Below are 19,424 nucleotides of genomic sequence, written 5' to 3'. Positions count from 1 at the left end.
TGCATATTCAGGAGCACAAGACTCCAGCATCACTGAAGAGCTTTTAGAAGCCAGCATAGGTATTCACCATTTTTTTAATAAATTAAAGGACTCAGGTATACCATAACTTAAATTATTTTTCTGCTCAAGATATAATTTTAATGTCTGTACCTTTCTTATTTCTGCCTTAATCATGGTTTGCAAAGACTTTAAAAAGGCCACTTGACATTTTACATGCATAAATCTTACCCACAACCTGTTGAGCAAACCTGAGATGTTTTTGATGAGAAGCAAAAAAAAGGGGGGGAAAAAGCCAGTTTTAAGATCTCTTGGACTCTCTTAGTATCAGACAGCATCTATCCAGTGTAGTTTTATCTAAATGAGAATACATTGACGTAAAATTGGGTGAACCTTCACATTCCAAACTGCAGGGAGAATACAGTAATGCAATAGCAGCTATGTTTTCATGGGTTATTTTAAATTTAAATTCAATTTTAAACTAAATTTGAACTAAGAACATTAAGCTCCTTTTCTAGTCTATTTTTTAAATTGTCTAACTAATGTTATATAAACTAACAACTTGAAACATCCTGTAATCATGCTGCAAAATTATTTTGTTTACAGATCATTCAGTAATAAAGACTGAACTTCGGCCATGGTAAAAATAACAATTAATTGACTCTTATTTTGAGTCACATGGTAGCTTATGGAGGAAATTATATGTTTGTGTGACTGATAATAATGAATAATACACAAAGGAATTCATGCAATTATTTGTCTAGTGTCCTGTACAAAGAACCAGTGAAGGCACAAGATCCTTGTGCTAGAAAAGCTACCTAAAATGCCATCTGCAGTTGCCAAATGCTGGGGAAAAACATTATTGCAGCCAGAAACTCCAAAAACAAACCTATTGATCTGAACTAGCCCTGAAGCATGAGTGCAAAAGTGAAACAAACCAGACATTGCTTGTTGGCAGCACATGTATTTTTAAGCGAAATGTTGATACAAATGTCCAACTTTAGAGAATGAAATTAAGATGGAACACTGTGTGACCACTCTTCCAGTCCCATCCAGACATGCAAAGAATCCAGCTGCAATATATTGTATTGCTCTTCTTTCCCCATCTCAGACCTGTCCAGGCTCTGGCTACTTATTCCAACCTATCCATCTTGAACCAGATAGCTGATCTGGCTGCAAACTTATTTTCTCCACATACAAACAGAGGTTAGTCTGCAGCTGTTCAGTGATTTTTTTTTTTCACAATCTAAATCACCCTGTCCCCAAACAGTAATTTCAGTATTATTTTCTAACACCTTCTGTCCTTCCTAGATCTAACCATGGAGCCCCACATCTACTAATCTGACAATAAACTGGCAATTTGAAGCCACCACAAGATAGACAAACACTGGGTAATCAGGGACAAGGGAAACCTTTAATTCAGAGCAGTTGATGCTAGAGGCCTCAGGCTGTCTCTCCTACCACCATACTGTTCATTATGGCACTGAATGGAAAAAGGTCCAGGCTCCTCTCTCCATAAAGGCAATCAAGAGTTAGGTCACAAAGGCTCAGAAAAAGAAGGCTACACAATTTCAAGCTATGTTTTGTAGATCTTGTTTGCTATAACAAAGGTTGGACACAGAAGTGTTCCCACTCTGCTCCCAATAATCTTCACACAAAGTCAAAGACATAAGTCCACCAGGGCTATTAGGTAGAATGGTCCAGATTCTGACTGAGTACTCCTTAACCTAATATCTTCTGGAAGTTTGGAGGATGTACAAAAGATGGGATCAGCCCATAAAAACTTTAGTGTTTCAGGTACACTTTTCCTTAAATATCTACTGCTGGCCTAGAAGGTGGAATGGGATTTACTCAGCCTTTGACAGGCTGAGGTGACAGGCCAGATGGTGACACTTAAATTTTCATATTCTTGTCTCTATCAAATGCTGCTTAATGACCAAAGTTATGAAAATATAAAACCAAGTTGCTGACACAGGCTGAAAAGAACTCTCCCTTGTCTCCATTTCTCCTGTCATGCATAGTGAATATTAGTGATTGTTTCTTAAAAGAAGAACTTGGGAAGAAGCTACAGTAAGTTTTAGAGCTAAAAGAACATCCTGAGATGAGAATAGGGTATTTTATGAGAACCAGGTAAATTAAATTAAGCAATAAAGAACTACTGAATAATTTAAAAAAGCATGCTACACAAAGTACAAGGTAGGATAGGATATATAAATAAAGATCTTGTTTATCAGCATAAAACAATTCCTCTGGGGAATCAAGAAAATATCATACAGGAAAAGAAAAATTGGGGAGGGTTTTTTTCAAAAGCTTTCAGGAAAATTCAGCAACAGAGGGACTATTAAGGGACTGACTATAATTTTAAGATTAACAGCTTGGACATTAGAATTAAAAATGACTGGGAGGGTGAAAGAACAGCAAGAGTGAGCGTTCTGTATAACAGGGGAAAAATAGACACAATTAAGGCAGGATTGCCTAATACAGAGGGACCCATGGCAGCTGGCAAAGAAAAGCAAAAACAAAAACCAGGGGTCATAAAAGATGCAGGCCACATGAGAACAGTTGGGCTGTAAACTCATAAGCAAAGAGGCAAAGTTGCAGGTTTAAACCTGCAGCAAGCCACGCAGCAGCAGCTGTGTGCACACATGCAAGATGTGCATTGGGAAGCCTGAGAATACAGCAGGCTGTACCTTGAAAAACAGGCGAGAGAAAATTGTCCTCAATTCACCCAGGGAATGCTTCTTATGGCTTAGGGAAGGGCTAAGCTGCTTTTTACTTCCATCTTTTTAAAAAGGTTTATTTTCCCACCAAGCCCAGTTGATGCAGGTGTGATTGGACTGCTGCTAAAAGGCCTTGCAGCATTAGCTGAATGCAGCTGGTTCAGGAAACTCACTGAAAGCTTGGAAGGGTTGTGGTGCCATGGAAAGATTTGTGTGCCCTTCCCAACCACCATAGTCAATGAAAATGTGCAGCTGAGGAACAGCAGAGCTTCAGTCTCCATCCTCACAGAAGGCAGACCATTCAGCTGCATTGGGAAGAATATGAAGTGATATGAGTGGTGTGACAGACCACCAGTATGTCCTGAACTCACATTCATTGATTTTAATCAGTTTGTTCCTTTCAGAAATACATACAAAACATGCAGCATTCATGCAAACTGGGTGGTGTCCCTGTCCTCCAGGAACAGCAATTCCTGTGTAATTTCCAGAATTTGCTGCAACTGTTCTCATGTCACTGCCCACAGCTGCAGCCAACCAAGGCCCATAAATCAATGAACCCACAAACTGGAGATCACCTGTACAGGGGCCTGCAGTGGGACCCAGATCTGGGTCACACACCTCCTGTAAGAAAGGAAGAGCAAGATAGGATGCAGAAAGGTTGTCCTAGAAGCATGTCCTTCCTGCTAGACCACACTGGAGAGACAAGAAAATACCACACTCACAACATCTACCTGAGTCTGGATCAGCACTTTGATTAAAAAGCCTTTTCCCAACCTACATAACAAATAGAATAAATGGGGGGGGGGGGAGATTTCAACTTCCCAGAAGTCAGATGAGCCCTTCTAGACCACCCTACCTTACTGGCTTTCATCCAACAGGTAACCTGTTAAAAAGCAAGCAGCTCTGCTGGGAAAGACAGGGAGCTGCCCTGTTCAGAGGGTGCCATAGCAGAGCTGTCAGCATGTTTGTCTTCAACACCTGGGCATGGTCACCGAACCTCCTTTCCCATGACCAAAAAAAATTCTGTGGCCAGGTCTGACACAAGTTCCAACTGTCCCCCACATGGTCCCATGGGAGAGTAGTCAGAAGCACATTTGGGGGTGCTCTTGGCATGGTTTAAGTTTCATTTTTCCAGATTTAGAGATTTGGAAGAGGTTTTTCTCTGATATCAGCCATGGATCCCTTTTCCAACCTAAAAAATCCACTTGCTTTTTATTTCATTTTAATCAGCAGCCAAGAAAACTCAAAGCAAATATTTTTCCTTTGAATCAGGTTTCTAAACAGCTTTCCTAAACTGCCCCCCCCATCATTATCATTATCATGTCCCTGCTAATAGTCATGTTACCAGCTCCTCATTTTTTTATTTCTTCCCTTGGATCCAAACTGCATTTTCCCTTATTCACTCTTCCACCAGCCAGGAGACCTCTGTGGTAACACTTCCCATATCCCCAAAACCACTTTCTGTAACTTGTTCTCGAATTGCTTACACCAGGGGGAGGGAATGTGTGACTAAGGTTCCCCTCCTGCTCTGCTCCTTCACCAGCACACCAAGGAGCTCCAGGTCCCTCCTTCCCAAACCCACTCCTCTCCAGCTCCCACCACCAGCACCTTCCCAGTTGTCACCCTGTCTGCCACACAGACAAGGACTATTCAACTTTTTAAACTGAGTCTGGTAAACGTTCCGGTCCCAAGCAAAGCAAAACAAAATTTTCCTCCTCCTAAGTGTTGGAGGGGTTTAAATATCTCATTTAGCAGCTCCAGCTGAGAGCTGGGATGGGAAAACAATGGGAGGAGCGGGGCTGAAGGGGGGCAGCAACCTCCCGTGGAGGAGGGTGAGAACGCACAGCTGGGGGAGGCACAAAAAAGGTGGAAAACTCTCCAGCCCTGCCGAGGAAATGCAAGGGAGAATTGCAGGTGTATCTTACAGGCTGAGTGAAATAAGTTAAATTCTATTAGTGGGTAGGTCAATTTAAATTAAGAGTGGAGTGCTAAAGAAAACAATGCAACAGCAAGTGAATAGAGGGTAAGTGTTTTCATGGAGTAATGGTTCATATGGTACATTGTTTTCTGGCAGGAAAAGAGGAGGGAATTTTCATTTCGTGTGTGCTTTGGGTTTGAGTAGCTAGACGCCTCATACGGGTAAAGAGGAGATAAAATGTGGGGGGGTTTTTTGTTCTTTTTTATAATTTCTTCCAGTATTCTCCCATTTTTTTTAAATCCTATAAAGCTAGGAAAAGATAAAAAGGAAACACATATGCCCATATAAAAGTGGATGTTGACGTTACTAACTGAATCTGAATATTTTTCACACAGGAAAAAAATACAATTGGATAATGAAGTCCTTATCAAATAAGAATCCAATTTAATGCAATTTTCTACCAGAATATATGTTTTTCTTCTTTAATTTTGTTGCAAATTCCGAGCAGTGTATTCTGCACTACAGTAAAACACTGTATTAACATAAATCAACCTAAAAAACCCTCCAGATTTTTAGCAAATACAACACATGAAAATGTGATATATTAGATTAAAACTTACAGTGAGTTGCAGGACTGCAATTAGAGTTTCCTTGTATCAAAAGCTTTGTCATATAAGGGCAGGAGAACTGTGATTCTCACATCATTAGTATGCATAGTCACCCACAGGCAAAATTAGTGTAAGGCAAAGAATGGTCGTAAAAGTAGTGAAAGTGCTGTTATAGACTCTCCCTGAGGTTCAAAGGCAAATTTTGAAAGTAGCTACAGAACTTTTACTCCAAAATACTTTAGAGGTGTCCAGTTAGTCTGTACCATATATGAGGAAGAAGACTGCAAAACAAAGCAATAAAAGCCACTCTTGTTCTCTACCTGCAAACCTAAACCAGCCACCTGTGTGCAACCAGAAGAGCTGATGCCAACAAAATGTTTACTCTGCCACGTGGCTGGAGGAACTCTGCTGCTCGAGATGCACAAAGTTTTCCACTGCATGCTGTAGTGCCTCTCCCAAAGGGAGAAGAGCTTGCTGCCACTTGCCCCCTGCCACACAAAAAAAGCAGCCCTTGCTCCCCGTAGCACAATTGCTCCAATAAACAAGCGTTAATCACGCACATTATGCACAACATAATACGTGTGAGCTTGTCAGCAGGCAAAGAGCTCCATCTCTGAATAAGAACCCTTTCCAAATTAGGAGGACCAAATTACACAAGCAGACAGCTGTTTGCTGACCTACCTAAAACAATTTGGTGGTCTCAGCCCAGTTCCTCGCAGGCAGGTGTCTGCTTCACAGCAAACATCAGCACCATTTGCGTTACTGACAGGCTGGCTAGCAAACTCAGCAGGCAAGCTGGGGCTGCCCTTGCCAGGGCTTTTCCACCCCCTTGGCCCCAGGGCTGATCCCCCCAGGAAGGGGGGACAGACAGGGAATGCCTGGAATGACAGTCAGTCTCCCACCAGAGGCCAAAAGGGGGAGTATGAATTTCCAGCCATCTCAGTCTAGCCCACAAGGAAAGCAACAGAAAGAGCAAGAACAGTGTGGATTAACACAATAAAAATCATCAAAAACTGATGGGTTTTTAGAAAGAAAATCTAGGACGTCATGGCTTTGTTTTGTGGGAACCTTGCTTTTCTGTGTCTTGAGATCCCATCCTGAACTCAGTGATAATGGGCTTGATTCTCCACAGCCCACTTACTTTCCATATCTTCCAGCAAACCATGACTAAGAAATAAAGACTATGGGCTTTTAAAAATTTGCTTTTCATTCATTGTTTGAGGATTTCATTATAGTGTAGAATAATAATGCACTTTTGTCGGGAATTTAGTCCACTGCTTTATACCAATTCTGCCAACCTCATGAAGAAAGAACTTACATATTTGTCAGAAGACAATTACTTATCTCAGACAGGTAGAGGGATAGAATTAAGATATCCTAAATGTCAGTGCATACTTTTAAGCCATCAGTGTGAAAACTCAGACATTATTCCATACCAGACTTTAAGCTATCAGACTTCAAAGTCATCCAATTCTCCATTCAGTCTACTTGTATCAAGTATCCTGGTGATGAATTTCAGAAGTTTCCCGTTTCCTTCCAGTTTTAGGACCGAGCACAGAAAAGAAAGGACCGAGCACAGAAAAGAAATAAAACTGATTGTCTGGAGTAGATTCTCCACTCTTGGTCTTTTTGCTGCCTGAAAAGAGCATCAGGACCACTGACACCCCAAAATCATAGAATGGCTTGGGTACCTTGTCCTGAGATTCAGTGCCTAAGGAGGCAACTCTTCAGGCATTAACATAAAATTGAAGTTACTTGTTTGAATGCTGTTGTGTGGGGTTAACTGGTGTCACTACCACCTTAACTTGCTCCAGAAACTCTGAATTTCAATGTCAGATGCTTTTGTGATGGATGCATCTGTAAATAATTAGCACTGCTTTGTTGAATGCTAATTGTGCAGCTGTGCTGGATGAAGTCTCAAAATAGATGTTACAAACTAAAAGGACCAAATTTTCTTCTTACTCCAGCCTGATCCCAGAACACCAGAGCTGTTAAACCAGAGTATGGCATGTCCTCAAGGGCCAAATTCACCTCTGGGTGAATCTTTTATGAGTCATGTGTTCCTAAATCAGCCTCACAGGGTGAAAAGCTGCTGTTTGTCAGCAACAATGATGATAACTGGTAGTCTACTTATCCAACCTTGGATTTGCCATGTGGCTTACCAAGAAAAAAAAACAAGGGGAGGAATGGATAGAAGTCACACAGAGTTCACTCAAACAGCAACAGTATTGTTTTGGGTTTCTCTTCTAAAAAAGAGCATACCTGTGGATTCCATTGCAATGCTCCTTACTCTTCCAACACTGGGATTTTATGATGCTGTACACAAATAGGTCATCACTTCTCCTTCAATTTGTATCTCATTATGTGAGAAAGAACCCCTACCACCTTGAGAGGTGAGAGAGGACATTTGCTACTCTCATAACACTCTCTCTGCACCTGGTTCTGATATTTTCCAACTTTCAACCCTTTCAGCTTCCCTATCAATATCAGTTCTCACTTGCATTCTTGTGCCCATCTTCCTTCATCTGTCTTAGTATTGATCCTCAATTACTCTCCAGTTTCCGAAAATATCAACCACATACATTTACAACACCAGTGCTTCCCCTGCATTCCTCCTCAGAACAGCCCCTGCACACAAAGCTGCATGCATTGAGCCACTATTTTTCTTTCTTTCTCTAATCTCAACTCCCTCTAACATGCAATCATGTTTTCAAACTAGGTGGATCATTTTGGCTTCTGAACCTGGAAAACAAAGAACAAAATCAGCCTCCTACTTCAGCTTCCTGAGACTTGCTTCCGACTTCCTTCCTGACAAGTGTCCAAACATAAAGTGTTCAAGGAATTTCCAAGCAGTTTTTCATGTTCTAAATACCTTTCCAAGCTTCTTTTTGCTGAAAAGACTATAAATTCATGAACATGTTAGCCATCCCATGGCTTCATTTGTCAGTGAATAGTTATTTGTGAAAGCAAATCCCATTATCATGTACTGTTCATTACTGTGGACTCCTCTACTTCCTCCTGCACTTACCAGAAATTTCACCTCCTCAGCATTGGATTTCCCTCAAACTTTCAAACACACCTTCTCTTACTTCCCCACATTACACAGAATAGCACTTATTGGAGCATCTCATCTGCTGTATCCCTCTATTTCTCCCTCAATCTATGAGATTCCCCTCCAGCTTTTATTGATTTTTTTCTTCATTGTTTTCCACTTTTCTTCAGGAAATTATCACCATATACTTGCTCTGTTGTAATTCTTTTTTCCCAAGTGGCATCTTCTTTTGGCCATTGTTACAACCAGTATAGCTGGCTAGGACTGACTCTGTATGGCCTTTCTCATGTTAATCTAAACTGAAAGTACACCCTCAATCCTTGCATCTGTCTTCTTCCAGCCAATACAATATCCTAGCCAGGTGTTATGGCATTCTGTCTGAAATATTTAATCTTTGTCCTAAATGTTACACAAATGGAACTGAATTCTTAGACTTGATTTCTTGAGCATAGCATGACAATGCACAGATAAATGGCACTTGGGTTTATATCTCGTTCAGGTTCTAATGATTTCATAGCCTGGTCCTTGCAGCTTTCTCCTGACTATACTAGATGTTCAACTTGTGGAAAACTGTAAGTGAGATTACTGCTGAGATTATCATTTTGACTGTCATTCCCACGTGTTAACTTGCTGCTGCTATTTTTCCTGCCACATGAAACTTCATTCTTATCTTCATTATTTGACTTTCATTGGTTTCGAGGACCAAGATAATTTTCTTTTCTCAGCCTTGCTGCTTCACTCCCGTTTCCTTAATGATGCCAGTGAAGACACTCTGAGGGCAATGGCTGGTTTCCCACCCTGTGCCTCATTCTGCCCACTGGTGGCACCAGTGGCCTGATCAATGATACTGCCCCATTCTAACCCCTGCTCAAAATTGATTTATTTCATGGCATTCACTTTCAACAGTTCAATGTGTTCATATTAGAAGTATCGAAAGAAGAGGAGTGCTGGGGGGGGAGGTGGAGAAGTTAATGCTGTTTAACCAAGAAGTTAACAGGGGAAGGGGAGACATCTCACATGAACCCATTGATGACTTCTGAGCTGAAGCCTCATGTATTTCCTTATCTCCATTCATACATTTGTTTCAGACTCTGTTCCCATAAGAAGAGAGATCATGCTATACTCTACCCACAGGTAAATGCACAGCCAAGAACCTGGCTGTATTTATTACAAACAGATGTGCCCACATGGGCACAAAAAGAAAGAATGCTACGTCATTAAGACACCATTATGACTCTGTGCTGGATACCCTGAAGAGGCCAACCTTCACATGGCCACAGCAGCTGATGGCTGCCACCCCTGCAGCAGTGCAGGCTGTGGAGTCTGAGCAGGCACACCCTGGAGCCTTTCCACCTCTGGGGTTTGAGCCATGCCCACCTACAGCCACCTGGAAAAAAATCAGAATAAATGTTGCTCCTGAGGATATCTAATGATGTAGCTCAGGCAGAGCTACATCAGCAGCAAGATGCTAACTAACATAAGGCAGAGCAGTTTGTTGGGGTTTAATTCAAAAGACCTTATTTTAGTAATAAAGTCAGGAGCTGGAGGAGATAGCTGCATGAGTGACAAATAAGAAAGCAATGTTATACAAAACAAAAAAAAAATCTTTGTAGTGAGAACCTGGGAGCAAGAAAAGTAAAAAAGTCTGGAGCATGTATTTCAGTCAGAAAAACTTCCAAAGCAGAGGCATGCAATTTTCACCCATTCAGAATTTGGAAAAATCACATTAAATCCTAGTGGCCACAGTGTTTTAGATGGGCTTTATACATTCCTTCAAATTTGACTTAGTCTTTATCCTTGTGAATTTTGTTTAAAGACATCCTCATGGGCCTGTGTAGTTAGACCAGCTTCGCACATTTTTGTTCTGTAGTCAAATAAATGTCAGTCAGCTTTACCAGCTGCAACCATGTAATTACTGGATTGTTGGCTGGACCTGTAACAATAAGTTAGGGTTCAGAACTGCATTTACAGAGTGACTTGGGCTGGCAGATTTCTGCTGTAGCCATGCCCACAGCAATCACAGCCGAGTTGCTTCTTTCCTTGAGACTTTTAACTAAGCACACATACCAAGGAGCTATTTTTCATAGAGCTGTCATTCAAGAAGTTGCTTCACCAGCACTCTTGGTTCCAAGTCATGACATCTACACAAAGCAGGAATACACTGCCATGTGGAAACACCACAAATGTATGCACAAATGGTTGTTTACAGATATTTCTGCTTAAAATGTCCCATTTTGTGCATATTGTTATGGAAACTGTGTTTGCAAATAAAACTTGTGCCTACTTCCCTGGAACATCCATCTCTTGATGGGACTGACTGCTGCATTTTAAAACTCTTTTGGGATGAATAATGTTCAATAAAGCAATTATTTGTGCATGCTTTTGTGCTCTTCCCACACAGTACTGTATTACCTCAGTTCAAGACTAATCTTACCAGTATAAAGGCCAAGACTAAGCAGGTACTGAGTGACTTAAGTCTTCTCAATGTCTTTTTGTCACCAGGTCCTCTGATCTATTCAGCAGTGAGCCCAAATTTCCCCTAGTCTTCTTTTTACTGCAGTGTACCTGTAGAAGCCCATTTTGCTCCTGTCCCTTGCCAGATCCAGCTCCACAGGGACTTGGCTTTCCAAACCTCATCTTTGCATGTTTAGACTATGTTTGTATTTTCCTTCCAAATCACCTGTCCTTTCTTTCAACTCTTCCTTACATTTAGCTTGTAAGCTCCAGCAGCTCCTTGTTCATTCATGCAAGCTTCCATTGTTGCAAAAGATAAGGTCCAGCAGAGTATCTCCCTTCACTGGCTCCTTGATCATAAGTGTCTGGAAGTTATCACAAGTGCTGTGTTATTGTCTGTGTCATCCCTCCTGCAGATCTCAGGGTGATTTTCTTTCTCAGAAATACAACATTGCTCAAGCAAGTTTTATAGTCCGAACTACAGATTACTGTATGTGCATCTTTAAATGTTGTACATGAGGAGCCAGACTACACTATCATTAATAGATATTTGGGATCACCAAATGCTGATGCTAACCATGTACACTACTAAACATGTAGAATGAAGTAATTTCCTTGCAATTGAAATTTCTCAACCATTTATATGTTAGAATTTCTCAACCATTTTAAGGTTCAACATACATTTATACTCATGTGTACTACAGAGTTGCTGGTACATCTCATGGTACTGCTGTGAGATCCTGGAGGAAAGGATGGCTGGGTTTGGATGTGTTTTGAACAGATGGCAGAACACATAATAGAGCCATTGACTGCTACTGGATAATATAAATGGACTTCCCCAAAAGATTCCAACGCTGTTTTTGTTCCATTCTAAATTAATAGAAGACTATTCTACTATGTGCCAAGATAGATCAGGTCCAGACAGTATTGGTTCACATCTGCATACTGAATAGCAGGGAAAACAAGTTGTATAATCAGTAATCTCCTATAAAAAGGGTCCTTAACTTACTTCCTTAACTGATATATTCATTTCTTCTTTCCCTATTCATTACTTGAGGCTCTCTGAAGAACACACTGTAGAAATACATATTACAAATATTGGTATTTTATACATGTAAATAATTCCATTATGATGGGCAAGTAGCAACTCTTTACTCTTTACTGGCATCAGCATGTAACGATGCTTGCACAAAATACTGAACTTAGGGGTGAGCCCTTCAGTTGCCAGACAAGGTCTCAGATCAATATGTGATATCTGTGGAACACATGCTACCTTACTAGAGATGCAACTAACTCCTGTTCATTCATAGGCATCATATGTCTGGGAATGAAAACAGAAAATATCGAATGTCATTACGCAACAGACACAACATAATCTGTCACATAATAAACAACAACAACAAAAAGCAACCGAGAAAAATCCCTCTGAATGCCTTAAACATGGTCCAGTATGTGAGGACCAGTAACTCACTGGGAACTGCAAACTCTGGACACAGCAGGGGGGTCTGCTCTGCACTTTCTCCCACATGGCAGTCTAAATTATGCATATGTGTGCATAAATCCATCAAAACTGAAGCTCAGATAAACAAAAAAAAGTATTTCCCAATTGACCAATCCTGGTCAACATTTTGGTTTTTAAATGCCCTATTCTTTCCAAACAGAATTATATGAAAACATTTCTGGCTGTAATTAGTAAGGAATTATTTCTAGATGCACGGAAGCTAATTCAATTTATTCCTCATATTTAAAATAACTTCTAACATTTATAAAATTTCTCCCAAATAATGTTTGAAAGTAGAAGTAACATAGCATTAAATCTGCTTGATGAGAAGAATTAAGATATTAAGATATTAAGAAGCATTTTTTTTAATGGTTACATAAATATGTATGGTTTTTGTTGGCTTTTCTAGGACACGATTCTGAAAAACAGCACCTTTAATCCTTCACGAACAAAACTCAAAAATATCTTACTGATATCAACCATGGGGACAAACCCTCTATAACAACCTGTGGCTTGTCTGCGGACCTTAATTAGTCAGAGAGATCATGATATAGAGCCTCTTCAAAGAGGATGAGAGTGGTAGTTCTCTATGGAGGAACAGAGCAACCTTTTGTAGCAGGTAATTTAAGGAGCAGCAACAGGCTAATCCGCAGGGCAGAGCATGTGCTGCGGTTCTCAGCAGAACAGCAGGCCCCTAATGAGCTCCAGGAGTGGATAGCAGCTGGTAAACTCAGTGCTCAAGTAGGAGGCTCAGAGAGCCTTTATTTGATAACAAAAGGCTGCAAATTGCTCAAAGGCCTGAGCAGGCAATGAGAACATGTTCATATGGTCAGCCAATATACAAATTTCCAAAACAAATATTACAATATATGGGTTTTCATTGCAGCAGGATGTGGTGGAGTTTCTGAGGGCCGGGCATTTCAGAAATAAGTCATACATCGACTTCTTGCTAAATTGAGACCCCCCAGAAATTAAACCAGCTTTGCCCTCTGTATTGCAGCAACTGGACTACATATATACATCTATGTGTTTGCATTTTCAGCTTAAAATAATCTCAGGTGAGCTAGGAATAGAGTTAATAAAACATCTTTTTACTACTAATAAATAATAATAAAACAATATTTTACTGCAAATACTATTTTACTTTGTACATTCCACTGTCACTTGAGCCTAAGCATGAAGTGTAACAGATGGAGAAAGGTAAACTATTATAGGATTTTGACAAAGGATATCATAAATCACAATTTCAGAGATCAACTGTTTAAACAAGGTCAGAAGCTGAAATTTATTCATATTTTTTATGCATCTGGCCTTACCCATTGTTTTCTATATAGTATTAGTATAATTCCATAGGTAGACAATTCTGTGGAAGTAGTAGTACACGGCTGGCAAGGGACAAGTTGTTATTGCTCCCACAAAACCCCATGGAACTCAGCCCCCACCAGAAGAATACTAATATTTTCTGTTACCACAGCAGCTACTAAAGTAATTTGTTCATTATTTTCTGATAACTGTGTAAACAGGATCTAGAATCAAATTCTGATTAAAAAAAAACAGTATGTGTTTCTTATCATTATAATAAGAAGAACAACATAATTATAGGCAAGTAAAATAATTTTCAATGAAGCTGCAGTTAATACAGACAAACGCACTTGAGGAAACTTGGCTGGGGTTTTGTGTTATAATCACAATGGTGAAAAAAAAAGTCTTCAATATTTCCTAAAATTAATAACTATTAATAAAAATAATCTGCATCAAAAACATACAGCAAGTTTTTACCTAAAATTTGAGCTTTGTTTTTTTTCTTGGGCTGTGAGATTGAAAATAACATTGAACATGGACTCAGATATTTTCTTGCACTATTCCTAGTAATTAAAATCTAAAAAGCACCATATTTCATCAGGATTGGAGAAGAAGATCCACCAATTGGCAAGTCATCCATTAAGTATAATATAGGAACCTCAGGAAATCAATTTCTCATTAAATTCTCCATAGTGATTATACCATCTTCTCCCAGCCACGTGAGTTACACTAACCATTTTTTATTTACCTGGGGATAATGGTAAATAGAATATTTTTCTAATATTCCTCTTCCCTCAAATGATGAAGCTGCAGAGTGCAGCACTATTCATACATGAGGTATTGAATTCTCAAAAGTAAGAGTCCCCTAGCTCTGCCGTAGATATGAGCACAGTTTAAAAGCTGCCAAGTTTAGAAGCTGCCATCCAAAAGCAGTGAATATCCTTGGTCCCTGCAGTCAACCTGAGCTGGCAGTTTCAGCCCTGGCCACTGCAGTGTCACCGGGGAGTGGCAGCAGCACAGCAGGGGCAGAGCCTCTCTGCCCTCACCAGCGCTGCTGTGTTACCCCTGTGTGCCCTTGGCTTGCAGCAGGCTCAGGGGCCAGGGAGGGCATCCCCAGAAGCTCCCCAAGAGATAAGGCAGGCAGCTCTCTCTCCTGCTCCTTTTCACTCAGAGGGTGCCTGCTCTCCACTGGTTTTGGCAGGTGCCATTTAAGATGAACACAGTAAAGGAGTAAGTGTACACCAAACAGAAATATTTTACATCTATGCAGCAAACGTGGTTGTTGGGTTGGTTTCTCTTAAGTAGAATCTGCTGGGCAGAAATGCAACATAATAGAGTATTTTACAATCATACTGGTGTAATAAAAGGAACCCCAAGGCAGAAGATAATTTAATTAACTCTATTGCAGGAAATTATGATTATCAGAACTCATTGAAGTTAGACCAGTGTGTAATCATCTACAGCTTTCAGAAAATACATGCTGCTTTAACTTTGATGAACTTGACTCAATAGCACACCGTCTGAATAGGTTCTCATTTGTGAGCATTCATTATGTATTCAAAGAGCTTTGGTACAAAATAAATTCTCAGGACTGTAGAACCAGACCCCTGCTAGACTTGTAATAATACTGTCACAAAAGCAAGATGTTTGTCATGTTTTCCTCCTTATAGCTACTTTTTAAAGCAGAGACTGGAAAGATTTTATACTGTCTTTAACAACAACAAGTGCCAAGCAATGGATAAATTTGAAAAACAAATATTCAAGAATCTATAGATATAAAAAAATTATCATTTGGGCCATGTATTTTTACTTAGTGAATTTCAAACCCTAAGACTAGGCCTCTAAAAAGGGAAAGAAAACATTAACTTAACAGGTTACATTAATATCCACTCACAAATATTGGTAGCCCAATTTGAAATGAAAATCTGACCCATGAAACCCCTTCAGTAGACAGGATATATGTAAATATCTATGCATGACCTTGCAGCATGAAATAAATAAATACAAATTTTGCTGCAGATTACACAGGGCTGAAATTTAAGTCTTTAAAAAGCGCATTATGTAGATTAAATATGATTAAAAAAATTTTTAGGGATAAAAAATTTTGGTTCGTTAAAACCCATATTAACAATTATTGTTTTGGTTGTCTGAGATATAAAATGCCAAGAAATGTATTGGAATATAGATTTTTTTTTTTTACACAAGATAGATACAAAAACAGAAGTTAATTTTAGTTTAATTGTTGAGACAATGTAAACAGAATTTGGCTCAAAAAAACTGCATGGGAAAAATTAGGCGCAAAATCAACAGATTTTTAAATTAATACATGTTTCTGAATATTCTGTCAATACAAATATAAAATTTTGCAATTTAAATAAAATTACAGGATGTAAGAAAACACATATCACACCTATAATTACAATACAGTGTTTAAAATTATAGGGTAGATTATATCATGGTTATAAATATGCACTTTTTATGAAAAATTGTCATGCAATTTTTCTATAGGCGAGCGTAACTCCACAAATGAACTGAGTTTTACTTTCATAATGCTGCATATGAAAGTAATTTCAGCTACCTCACACTCAAAACCTACCAAAAGGCTACAAAAAATCTTGAAATATTCTAAGAGAAAAAAAAAAAGAAAGAGAAGTCCAAGATTATTTTAGTCTTTTAATAATGCATTTATCAACTTCATTGTTTTTTGTCAATAGTCTGTAGTTCTGACAGACAGCTTGTAGCACTGGATGGGGATAGGAAAATAATGCAAAGAGAATGGCTCCCTGGAGGAAAGTTTGAGATGGGGCCAATTGCCAAAAAGAGTTCAGGTCTGAATAAAAGTGTAGAAACCTGGCCTTATTGACATTAATGGCATACTCCCAATTATTTTAATATGGCAGGATTTCAACCCCAGGGACAGGAAGCAATCTCCATCAATGCAAGGAAAGAGAATTTACTACTTGTTTTATCCCCTATCTTTTTTTAAAAGAGAAAATGTTATCTGTTCCTTGTGGGGTCTCCTCAGCACTGCTGCTTTTTGCTAGACTTGAAAAGTAGGAAAAACACTGTGCCCTTTCTGGGGCTATTTTTCTTTTCCAAAACCTTTCACCGAGGAGGCTACTGAGACCACAAGGCCTGCAGCAGACCTCTGATGATCTCATGTGCTTCTTTTGCTTTTCCAATCGATAAACCAGTTTCAGATCATCTGATGTCAAGAGAAAGCAGCTTTTTTTGTTTGGTTGGTTGGCTTTGCTGGAGGCTAGACCCGAGGACCTGGCTGCGTAAGAGCCTCTTGCGCGCAGGAGGAGCCTCTCAGGCCTGCTGCGGCACCGGCAGCTGCTTTGTGCGCCGGGATGTGCAGGGAAGCTTAAGTAAGTGTGGGAAAACAGCAACTGCAGATCAGGATTTGCCATAAGGCAAGACCTAACACGTAGCTCTTTCTGGTTCATCACAAACAGATGGAAAAAACACATAATAGACTCCAGTTAAAAGTCCTCTGTTCTATTATCTTTCTTATGAATATACCACTGAGAAATTAGCAAAGTTGTTCGAGAACACAAGAACACTCACAGAGAAAGTAGCTACGTAATTGCAGAGCCTTTTTTGTGTGAACAGTTTTCACACAGATATGGGAGACAGAATAATTACAGAATATGTGTCCAGCGTAGTTCACAACGAACACGGTCATTTTTACAGCCCACAATTTTTGAGCAATGGGTGATCTTTAGAGCACAAAGGAAAATTAGGCTTGTCACACTCACAACCCGAGGCATCATATGCTGAGCAGGGGGAGGTCCTTCTGCAGCAAAGAGCCCCCTTCTCCTTCCTTTTTTTCCACATGTGACCTTAAAGGGTGGTGGGAAGAGAGCTAAACAGCAGAAAGAGACTCTGTCTGTACCTGTGGCTGCTCAGTTGCAGCTCAGGTAAAGCCCCTCCAGATACAGGGAATGGTATGTAATGGTGTATATAATTCATACCAGCTGGGATTTTCCCTTGTGCCAGTTTCAGCACAGGTTCATTTGCTGAGTTTGATAAGAAACCCTTGGAGTTAAAATCTCCCAAAGGCATTGCATGCTGGCAGCCTTTTCTGGTGGGGGGGAGGTTTGAGTGAGAGGGAGCAGAGTTTTCCCTACTGTAAGTCAGGCAGGGTGGATTTGCTGGTTTGTTGGTTTGCTCCCTGTGTGATACCCTAGCATTTCAATAGGCTGAGAGGTGTCAGCTGAGAAATAGGCTACAAGAAGCTGGAATGTAACCAGTATCCCCCAAAGACACTGATTACATAGAGGAGGCAAGTCTTCTATAGTATAGAGCTAGAATTTACAGGGAGATTCAAAATTAATTAAAATAATAGTGGGACTTTAAATTGCAGAATGCAATTAGACACTTTAGCATGGTTTTATGTCCTCTAACCTGAAACCTCTACACTCTAAACATCCACATCCCAATCAATCATCCAAACAGAATAATCCACCCATCAATTACAAAGGAAGCCTATTACAACTACATCAGGGATAGGTGCCTATATATGACAAATGTACCTGAATCACCTGGCAGGTGACCTCCACATACTGCCACAAGGCAGGATGAGCTCTGGCAAAAGTCTTCACCCATTTCCTGTGAATGTTAACCAGGCTGTTGGTTGTGCACAGAAGTATCTCCCCCTTCCTTGCTTGCAGAAGGACCTGGCATAGCCTGTCTCTCTGCTGGTGACAAGCAGGAGTCCTCCATGATACTGTCTAACAGGAGCCTTTTCTTCAGCTGTTTAAAACTGAGTATGCCAAGCCACTGTGGACTTCCTCAGACTGCCTGGAATGACACTTCACACATATATTAAAAGCACATACTTAGACTATGTTGGAAATTAGAGTATTAATTCACTTTCTCCTAGACATACCCTGCCTTCAGGCTAGCATCCTACACACTGCTTCATACTTGATTCCCCCAGGTGTGCTCCACAAGGCCCCAGGTGTGGATGGAAGGCACAGTCACTCCTAAGAAAATCCTGTGTTGCATTCTGTATCCCTAATACACATCTAAACCAGCAGTCAAGTTAAAGGATTTGCCCTCATTTCATCTTTCCTTGTTTATTTGGAGAAATCAAACATGCATCAGTGCTTCCATACACACAGATGAAGAGCCTCAGTGTCCCTCCTCTTGTATCCACCTGCAGCCAGATTAACTATTTTGTTCCCAGTAAAGTTACTATCACTGCATATGAGTGGGAAAGAGAATTTGGCCCATTCTCACAGTCTTAGTAAAAATAATTCTCATTCATAGACAAGCCAGCCTCTGCTGGCAGTCAGAGAGGAGCAGAGATGTTTGTCTGTCTGACCTGATGTCTAGCAAGAGAATATAGACAAAACAAAAGTTCAAGTTTGATGCCACACAGCAACTGTTCACTTATTCCCCTTCATGCTTATTGTACTGCACTGGAAGCTCTTAAAGCAAACCTGCCATGGGAGTGCTGCAGTTGTGGTGTAACTCCCTGCCAAGTGGTGGAAGTAACAGCACTGGCTGAGCCATCTACTGCTGAGCCACAGAAAGGGCAGTCTTTGGCACGCTTCTGCCTGAGGAAAGGTCCAGGAAGCAGATGGGGAGATGGGCTGAGGCTCTGACGCGCTGTTAGCCAGCACCGCGGCAGCAGCTCGTTCAGCGTGCTGCCCAGCTGCTGGCAAGAGCTTCAGAAAGTCACTCTATCACTCAGCCAAGGCTGAACAACTCACCACCACAGGAGTTAACCTCAAGTAAGTTAAAGAAGGAGGATAGTAAGATAACACTGAGTATTTAATAGGAGGCAAAGCCCCCCCAAAAAAATGCCGGGTGAAAGAAGTGAAAATAACAACTTCAAGAGTCTGACTTGACAGGCAGATGA

Source organism: Molothrus aeneus, chromosome 3, assembly GCF_037042795.1.
Source record: "Molothrus aeneus isolate 106 chromosome 3, BPBGC_Maene_1.0, whole genome shotgun sequence".
Lineage (NCBI taxonomy): Eukaryota > Metazoa > Chordata > Aves > Passeriformes > Icteridae > Molothrus > Molothrus aeneus.
Note: the sequence above shows the minus strand (reverse complement) of the source record.